Genomic DNA, 10,000 nt, shown 5'->3' with positions numbered 1-10,000 from the left:
GGCCCACTAAGCGCCTAGGGTTCCGTCGCCGGCTTCGCACGCGGTTCACGCGGTGTACCAGGTAAAGCCGGCGATCTCACCCATTTATAGTTTGAGAATAGGTTGAGGTCGTTTCGGCCCCAATGTCCTCTAATCATTCGCTTTACCGTATGAGACATCCTCCGTGTTACGAGCGGGTTGTTACCGCGCCGTACAGCGCGGAGTCCCACCGGCGTCCGTACGCCCGCGAACGGGCGGGACACATCGGCGCCAGCTATCCTGAGGGAAACTTCGGATGGAACCAGCTACTAGATGGTTCGATTAGTCTTTCGCCCCTATACCCAGCTCAGACGATCGATTTGCACGTCAGAATCGCTGCGGACCTCCATCAGGGTTTCCCCTGACTTCATCCTGGCCAGGCATAGTTCACCATCTTTCGGGTACCAACGTGTGCGCTAAGGGTGCGCCCCCGGACGGCCGGAGCCGACCTGGCGGAGACGCCCCCGGACTGCGGACCAGCGCGACTTTGAACGCCGGTGGGTTCGGTCGCTAGGCCATCGTCCGCACCGTAAACGGTTCACTTTCATTGCGCCAAACGTGGTTTTTCGTGAGATCACCGTTGACTCGCGCACACGTTAGACTCCTTGGTCCGTGTTTCAAGACGGGTCGGAAAGTAGCCCGAAACTCGTCGCCGACCGACGGGACCCCGCCTGCGACGGGGCCGCGTCGACGGTTCATGCCGTCGGGCGAGCCGACCAGGAGCACCGGGGTTCGGCGCGAACGGTCACGCCGAGGCGCGACCGCCGCGACGAACCGCCACCCGGGCCCTTCGGCCGGCGCCCAACGAGTCGCGACGTCCGCTGACCGAGCGAAAGATCCGGCCGGCGGTGAGACCACCGACCGTGAATTCGCCCGGCGGGGACTCGCGGGCTCTGTCCGTTTACACCCGAACGGTTTCACGTTCTTATGAACTCTCTCTTCAAAGTTCTTTTCAACTTTCCCTCACGGTACTTGTCCACTATCGGTCTCGTGGCCGTATTTAGCCTTAGATGGAGTTTACCACCCGCTTCGGGCTGCACTCTCAAGCAACCCGACTCGAAGGCGCGGTCCGATCCCGGAACGCTGTGACGGCCTCTACTGGCCTGGCACCATCTGCGGGCCATGGCCCCGTTCAAGGGAGACTTGGACCGTCACGTGCGCCCCGGCAACGAGGCCGGCCCGTACGCCACAACTCCCATACGTGCCGCGACACAAAAGTGCGCGGCGGGATTCGGCGATGGGCTTTTCCCTGTTCGCTCGCCGCTACTGGGGGAATCACGGTTGTTTTCTTTTCCTCCGCTTATTAATATGCTTAAATCCGGCGGGTAGTCCCGCCTGATCTGAGGTCGGAACAAGTGTGTGGTACGTGTGGTGGTGGTAACTGGTGCGCGGGTCCGCGCTCCGTCCGCGCGGCGACGGTCCGCGTCCGCTTCTCGGTTGCCGGAGAGGTGGCGTCTCGAGGACGACTCTCAGCCGACCCGGCCGCGCTCTCGCGCGGCGGGCGGACGGGGACGTGCCGTTCGACGGCGCGAGAACCCGTGACTGTTTGCCGTCACAACTTGGGCGGACGACCGGGGGCAGCCGCGAGCGGTAGCCCGCGTTTTCCCCGGTCGAGCCGCCAAACTCGCGCGGGCGCGGCGTGCGGCCGACGGGCGCGCGGGCGCCGGTCCCCGTGAGGACCGGACGCGGCGCGCGCGCTCCGCCGGACGCCTGCCGTGCCGGCGCATCGGTCTGGCCGAGTATCCGGTATACGACCCTCAGACAGGCGTGGCCCGGGACCCGCGGGTCACCGAGGCCGCAATGTGCGTTCGACTGGTCGATGTTCGTATAACCTGCGGATTACACGACGACGCGCAGATAGCTGCGGTCTTCATCGATCCACGAGCCAAGTGATCCGCCGTTCGGGGTCGGGTGTTTGTTTTTTTTTTTTTTCGTTTACACAATCGTCTTCCGACGACGGTAACCATCTTTCGGTCGACTCTCGGTCGGGGGTCGCGGCGCGCGGGCGGTCGGCGGACGACAACCGTGCGCGGTTGTCGCGCGCGAGCGCACGCGGCCACGGGGTCGGATTAGGCGCGCGCGAGACCGGCAAGCGAGTCGCCGGCGCCGCGGGCCCGTCTCTAATGATCCTTCCGCAGGTTCACCTACGGAAACCTTGTTACGACTTTTACTTCCTCTAAACGGCCGAGTTCGGTCATCTTCCCGGTCGCGCGACGACCCAGCCCCCGAGGGGGCCGAATAACGCGCGTCCAGTCCGAAGACCTCACTGCGGTCGTTCAATCGGTAGTAGCGACGGGCGGTGTGTACAAAGGGCAGGGACGTAATCAACGCGAGCTGATGACTCGCGCTTACTGGGAATTCCTCGTTCACGTGGAAAAATTGCAAGCCACGATCCCTAAGCACGAAGGAGGTTCAGCGGGTTACCCGGAAGCCTGTCGGCCCAGGAATGTTAACACACGCTGATTCCTTCAGTGTAGCGCGCGTGCGGCCCAGAACATCTAAGGGCATCACAGACCTGTTATCGCTCAGTCTCGTGCGGCTATTTTCGTCCGCCGCCTGTCCCTCTAAGAAGAGTTTAAGCTCCTGGGAGCCGGCGGTAGCCCTAGTAACGTATCGTGATCCGCCGGCGACGGCCGCGAACGCGGCGCGCTTCACCGCGGAGCCCAGCGCACGACTGACGCACGGCGACCGGAGGTTGCCCCCCGACCCCCGCACGCCCGCCGCACGCCGGGACGCGGATGGCGCGGCCGCGCCCGACGACCGCCGTGGACGACGGGCGAACGCGTTCGGGGATACCGGGCCGAGCCGACGGGAACGCGAACGCAGACGGCCGAAACCGCCGGCGCCGCGCCCACGCCGACCCGGGTTTACCCGCCTAGTTAGCAGGACAGAGTCTCGTTCGTTATCGGAATTAACCAGACAGATCGCTCCACCAACTAAGAACGGCCATGCACCACCACCCACCGAATCAAGAAAGAGCTCTCAATCTGTCAATCTTTCCGGTGTCCGGGCCTGGTGAGGTTTCCCGTGTTGAGTCAAATTAAGCCGCAGGCTCCACTCCTGGTGGTGCCCTTCCGTCAATTCCTTTAAGTTTCAACTTTGCAATCATACTTCCCCCGGAACCGAAAAGCTTCGGTTTCCCGGAAGCTGCCCGCCGGGTCGTTAATGAAACGCCGGCGGATCGCTAGCTGGCATCGTTTACAGTTAGAACTAGGGCGGTATCTGATCGCCTTCGAACCTCTAACTTTCGTTCTTGATCATACGAGAACGTACTTGGCAAATGCTTTCGCGTCAGTTCGTCTCGAGACGATCCAAGAATTTCACCTCTAACGTCTCGGTACGAATGCCCCCGCCCGTCTCTGTTGATCATTACCTCCGGTCCCGAAAACCGGCCCGGCGGGACGCGCGGGCGACTGGCGCCCGCGGCCCGGCGGCCCGCGCACGGAAACGCCCCGGAGGGCGGTTTCGCGCGCCCGCGAAGGGCGGAGATGCGCGGGACCGAGGTCTTGTTCCATTATTCCATGCGACCAGTATTCAGGGCCTTTTGACGAGACGGCCGTGAAGCCGCCCCGCCAGATTTGAGCCTGCTTTGAGCACTCTAATTTGTTCAAAGTAAACGTGTCGGCCCGCCGACGGCACTCGGTGAAGAGCACCGCGCAGCAAGATTGGAGTAGGCGGCCGCCGTCGTCGAACCCCGACGGCCGCGCGACGCGTGGCCGCGCGGCGCGCCGGGAGCACGAGACACGTGTCCGCCTGCCGACAATACGTCCGGCCGACGTGCCGGTAACTAACACCCCGAGACGGCTGACGAGCGCGACGGCGACCGCGCCGACGGGACACGTGGTCCCGCGGCACGGCCGGCCGCGACACGCCGGACCGCCAGGGTGGTCCGGCACCGCCCAGACACAGATCCGACTACGAGCTTTTTAACCGCAACAACTTTAATATACGCTATTGGAGCTGGAATTACCGCGGCTGCTGGCACCAGACTTGCCCTCCAATTGATCCTCGTTTAAAGGTTTTAAAGTGTTCTCATTCCGATTACGGGGCCTCGGATGAGTCCCGTATCGTTATTTTTCGTCACTACCTCCCCGTTCCGGGAGTGGGTAATTTGCGCGCCTGCTGCCTTCCTTGGATGTGGTAGCCGTTTCTCAGGCTCCCTCTCCGGAATCGAACCCTGATTCCCCGTTACCCGTTACCACCACGGTAGGCATGGAACCTACCGTCGACAGTTGATAAGGCAGACATTTGAAAGATGCGTCGCCGGTACGGAGACCGTGCGATCAGCTCGAAGTTATTCAGAGTCACCAGGTCTTTGCGCGGGCCGCGATCGGGACGCGCACGAAGCGCGCCGCGACGGGCCGGTTTTGATCTAATAAAAGCGTTCCTCCCGCGCGCGACGCCCGAGAGCGCCGCGACGGTCGGAACTCTGTCGGCATGTATTAGCTCTAGAATTACCACAGTTATCCAAGTAACTTGGGTACGATCTAAGGAACCACAACTGATTTAATGAGCCTTTCGCGGTTTCACCTTAATGCGGCTTGCACTGAGACATGCATGGCTTAATCTTTGAGACAAGCATATGACTACTGGCAGGATCAACCAGGGATCTCGGGTTTACTGCTACCGCGCCCCGCGACCGCCACGCGCGTGGCGGCCTGGGACGCGTGCGTCCGAGCGCCGGTCCGACGCCCCGCGGAAGGGGGCGGCGAGCCGACGCCGAGGGCGATCGCGTGGCCGGGACCGCTGTGGGTCACGGCCGCGCGACCGACCGCGGTTCAACAACAACAAAATGTGTGTGTGGTGTGGTCGGCACACGGAGTGCGACACGTTGACGAGACGGACCGGGTGACGGTCGACCGCCGGGTTCGGGTGACGGTGTGTGCACGGGTCCCCGGCGAGCGTACCGAGACCGGCTCTCGCCCGATTCGTAACGGCCCCCAGCCGAGATCGAGGGGGAAGCCGGGACGCGACGCGAAGTCCGCCGTCCCGTGGCTTCGCCCCGGCGACCGCCGGGCGCGGCGACGATGGCCGGCCGCGGCGGGAATGTTCTGGCGTCGAGTGTTCGTGACACGCGGAACGGTAACGGGAGTCGTCATCGGTGTGGATTGGCGCGCGCCGCGCAAACACCGGCTGGTGGACGCGCGGCGCCGGTTGAGTTTCGCCACTCGGATTGCGAGATGGGTCGGCGGCCGAAACGCGGACGCGTGTCACCTTCCGCCGGCTCTCACCGGACCGGCCACTCAACCGACGGTGTCCCGCGTACGTGGACGACCGTCAGTTGGCGGCGACCGGTGGGCGCCGCGAGGTGTACGCGCCGTCTTCGGCGTCGCCCGTGGCTTTGCTGTTGTGGTGTTCGTGATCGGCGGCCGGCCGTCGACTGCAACGCCGACGACCGAACCGCTCACAAATTTACAAAATCCCGGGTTTTTCCACCTTAATGGCGTAGCGTCGTTCGTGTAACAGTGGACGCGCGCCCGTGGACTACCGCAATCCGCGCCCGTATCGGATCCCCCCGCCCGAACACTAATACCCCCGCCACAATCGCATTTCGCCTAACGTTGTTACAAGTCGTCGACCACCGTACGCACGCCGCTTGGCGGCACGGCACGAAAAAAAGTGGCGGGACGCAAATCTAGCCGGCCGACCACCTACGACACCGACCACCGGGCGCGCGGATTGGGACAGTGATAATACATTTCGTCTAACCGACCACCCGTAATGGCGTAGCGTCGCTCGTGCAACAGTGGACGCGCGCCCGTCAACTACCGCAATCGGCGCGCGTATCGGTTCCCCCCACCCGAACACTAATACCCCCGCCGCAATCGCACAATCGAAAAATATTTAAAAATCGCATCACGTCCGTCGGACCTACTATTCCTGATAGTATTCGGTGCGCCCGACGAGATCACCTCTTTGGTTCGTCCACCGAACACCGACCGATAACGAGTTATTGGGTTTGGAAAAAATCGCGATCCAAAAACTCCGGTTTCGAAACCCCGTGCAACGTCGACGTCCGGGCAGCCCGCATGCGACCTACCCCGGCTCGACGGACCACCGTGGACGGTCGACTGGAAAATAAAACGTGTTCATCGTAAACGACGTTAGGACGCGCGTAACAGTGCTACGTAATTTTTTTTCACCCGACCACCCGACATGAACAAATCTTCTCCCGTCCCACCGACCGCGGTCTACCCGGGCAACCCCGAGCGCATTTCGTCTAACCGACCACCCGTGACGTTGTTACAAGTCGTCGACCACCGTACGCACGCCGCTTGGCGGCACGGCACGAAAAAAAATGGCGGGACGCAAATCTAGCCGGCCGCCATGCGGTCCCGAGTAGCAGTACCGGCCGACCGCCTACGACACCGACCACCGGGCGCGCGGATTGGGACAGTGATAATACATTTCGTCTAACCGACCACCCGTAATGGCGTAGCGTCGCTCGTGCAACAGTGGACGCGCGCCCGTCAACTACCGCAATCGGCGCGCGTATCGGTTCCCCCCACCCGAACACTAATACCCCCGCCACAATCGCACAATCGAAAAATATTTAAAAATCGCATCACGTCCGTCGGACCTACTATTCCTGATAGTATTCGGTGCGCCCGACGAGATCACCTCTTTGGTTCGTCCACCGAAAACCGACCGTTAACGAGTTATTGGGTTTGGAAAAAATCGCGATCCAAAAACTCCGGTTTCGAAACCCCGTGCAACGTCGACGTCCGGGCTGCCCGCATGCGACCTACCCCGGCTCGACGGACCACCGTGGACGGTCGACTGGAAAATAATACGTGTTCATCGTAAACGACGTTAGGACGCGCGTAACAGTGCTACGTAATTTTTTTTCACCCGACCACCCGACATGAACAAATCTTCTCCCGTCCCACCGACCGCGGTCTACCCGGGCAACCCCGAGCGCATTTCGTCTAACCGACCACCCGTGACGTTGTTGCAAGTCGTCGACCACCGTACGCACCCGCGTAAATCGAACGCTGCACGCCGCGTGGCTGCACGGCACGAAAAAAAATGGCGCCGCCTGCGCGGGCGGGACGCAAATCGCGTCCCGCTAGCCGGCCGCCAGGCGGTCCCGCGTAGCAGTGCGGCCGACCACCTACGACACCGACCACCGGGCGCGCGCGGATTGGGACAGTGATAATACAACATGCACACTGTCCTTATTACCATCTGGTAATTTTTTTTTCACCCGACATGAACAAATCTTCTCCCGTCCCACCGACCGCGGTCTACCCGGGCAACCCCGAGCGCATTTCGTCTAACCGACCACCCGTGACGTTGTTGCAAGTCGTCGACCACCGTACGCACCCGCGTAAATCGAACGCTGCACGCCGCGTGGCTGCACGGCACGAAAAAAAATGGCGCCGCCTGCGCGGGCGGGACGCAAATCGCGTCCCGCTAGCCGGCCGCCAGGCGGTCCCGCGTAGCAGTGCGGCCGACCACCTACGACACCGACCACCGGGCGCGCGCGGATTGGGACAGTGATAATACAACATGCACACTGTCCTTATTACCATCTGGTAATTTTTTTTTCACCCGACATGAACAAATCTTCTCCCGTCCCACCGACCGCGGTCTACCCGGGCAACCCCGAGCGCATTTCGTCTAACCGACCACCCGTGACGTTGTTGCAAGTCGTCGACCACCGTACGCACCCGCGTAAATCGAACGCTGCACGCCGCGTGGCTGCACGGCACGAAAAAAAATGGCGCCGCCTGCGCGGGCGGGACGCAAATCGCGTCCCGCTAGCCGGCCGCCAGGCGGTCCCGCGTAGCAGTGCGGCCGACCACCTACGACACCGACCACCGGGCGCGCGCGGATTGGGACAGTGATAATACAACATGCACACTGTCCTTATTACCATCTGGTAATTTTTTTTTCACCCGACATGAACAAATCTTCTCCCGTCCCACCGACCGCGGTCTACCCGGGCAACCCCGAGCGCATTTCGTCTAACCGACCACCCGTGACGTTGTTGCAAGTCGTCGACCACCGTACGCACCCGCGTAAATCGAACGCTGCACGCCGCGTGGCTGCACGGCACGAAAAAAAATGGCGCCGCCTGCGCGGGCGGGACGCAAATCGCGTCCCGCTAGCCGGCCGCCAGGCGGTCCCGCGTAGCAGTGCGGCCGACCACCTACGACACCGACCACCGGGCGCGCGCGGATTGGGACAGTGATAATACAACATGCACACTGTCCTTATTACCATCTGGTAATTTTTTTTTCACCCGACATGAACAAATCTTCTCCCGTCCCACCGACCGCGGTCTACCCGGGCAACCCCGAGCGCATTTCGTCTAACCGACCACCCGTGACGTTGTTGCAAGTCGTCGACCACCGTACGCACCCGCGTAAATCGAACGCTGCACGCCGCGTGGCTGCACGGCACGAAAAAAAATGGCGCCGCCTGCGCGGGCGGGACGCAAATCGCGTCCCGCTAGCCGGCCGCCAGGCGGTCCCGCGTAGCAGTGCGGCCGACCACCTACGACACCGACCACCGGGCGCGCGCGGATTGGGACAGTGATAATACAACATGCACACTGTCCTTATTACCATCTGGTAATTTTTTTTTCACCCGACATGAACAAATCTTCTCCCGTCCCACCGACCGCGGTCTACCCGGGCAACCCCGAGCGCATTTCGTCTAACCGACCACCCGTGACGTTGTTGCAAGTCGTCGACCACCGTACGCACCCGCGTAAATCGAACGCTGCACGCCGCGTGGCTGCACGGCACGAAAAAAAATGGCGCCGCCTGCGCGGGCGGGACGCAAATCGCGTCCCGCTAGCCGGCCGCCAGGCGGTCCCGCGTAGCAGTGCGGCCGACCACCTACGACACCGACCACCGGGCGCGCGCGGATTGGGACAGTGATAATACAACATGCACACTGTCCTTATTACCATCTGGTAATTTTTTTTTCACCCGACATGAACAAATCTTCTCCCGTCCCACCGACCGCGGTCTACCCGGGCAACCCCGAGCGCATTTCGTCTAACCGACCACCCGTGACGTTGTTGCAAGTCGTCGACCACCGTACGCACCCGCGTAAATCGAACGCTGCACGCCGCGTGGCTGCACGGCACGAAAAAAAATGGCGCCGCCTGCGCGGGCGGGACGCAAATCGCGTCCCGCTAGCCGGCCGCCAGGCGGTCCCGCGTAGCAGTGCGGCCGACCACCTACGACACCGACCACCGGGCGCGCGCGGATTGGGACAGTGATAATACAACATGCACACTGTCCTTATTACCATCTGGTAATTTTTTTTTCACCCGACATGAACAAATCTTCTCCCGTCCCACCGACCGCGGTCTACCCGGGCAACCCCGAGCGCATTTCGTCTAACCGACCACCCGTGACGTTGTTGCAAGTCGTCGACCACCGTACGCACCCGCGTAAATCGAACGCTGCACGCCGCGTGGCTGCACGGCACGAAAAAAAATGGCGCCGCCTGCGCGGGCGGGACGCAAATCGCGTCCCGCTAGCCGGCCGCCAGGCGGTCCCGCGTAGCAGTGCGGCCGACCACCTACGACACCGACCACCGGGCGCGCGCGGATTGGGACAGTGATAATACAACATGCACACTGTCCTTATTACCATCTGGTAATTTTTTTTTCACCCGACATGAACAAATCTTCTCCCGTCCCACCGACCGCGGTCTACCCGGGCAACCCCGAGCGCATTTCGTCTAACCGACCACCCGTGACGTTGTTGCAAGTCGTCGACCACCGTACGCACCCGCGTAAATCGAACGCTGCACGCCGCGTGGCTGCACGGCACGAAAAAAAATGGCGCCGCCTGCGCGGGCGGGACGCAAATCGCGTCCCGCTAGCCGGCCGCCAGGCGGTCCCGCGTAGCAGTGCGGCCGACCACCTACGACACCGACCACCGGGCGCGCGCGGATTGGGACAGTGATAATACAACATGCACACTGTCCTTATTACCATCTGGTAATTTTTTTTTCA

General features: G+C 62.0%; 3 non-coding genes across 3 annotated transcripts in view; all 3 read right to left on the bottom strand.

Annotated features, from left to right (window-relative positions):
• Nucleotides 1-1,367, bottom strand: part of LOC149053998 (large subunit ribosomal RNA) — a 4,199-nt gene extending 2,832 nt beyond the window's left edge. The window contains exon 1 of the ribosomal RNA XR_016192393.1: nucleotides 1-1,367. This exon is cut by the window's left edge and continues 2,832 nt beyond it. This is a non-coding gene — a ribosomal RNA (large subunit ribosomal RNA).
• A 402-nt stretch (nucleotides 1,368-1,769) lies between these two features.
• LOC149053997 (5.8S ribosomal RNA) lies at nucleotides 1,770-1,927 on the bottom strand. The gene has a single exon (XR_016192375.1). It is a non-coding gene; the product is annotated as a 5.8S ribosomal RNA (ribosomal RNA).
• A 212-nt stretch (nucleotides 1,928-2,139) lies between these two features.
• Nucleotides 2,140-4,627, bottom strand: LOC149053996 (small subunit ribosomal RNA). Its single transcript, XR_016192385.1, has one exon. It is a non-coding gene; the product is annotated as a small subunit ribosomal RNA (ribosomal RNA).
• Between the last annotated feature and the right edge of the window lie 5,373 nt (nucleotides 4,628-10,000).

This window comes from Diuraphis noxia, unplaced genomic scaffold, assembly GCF_037042655.1.
Source record: "Diuraphis noxia isolate RWA-SAM2 unplaced genomic scaffold, SU_Dnox_SAM2 contig0017, whole genome shotgun sequence".
Classification (NCBI taxonomy): domain Eukaryota; kingdom Metazoa; phylum Arthropoda; class Insecta; order Hemiptera; family Aphididae; genus Diuraphis; species Diuraphis noxia.
The sequence above is the reverse complement of the archived record's forward strand: the minus strand, read 5'-3'. Positions and strand labels throughout refer to the sequence as shown.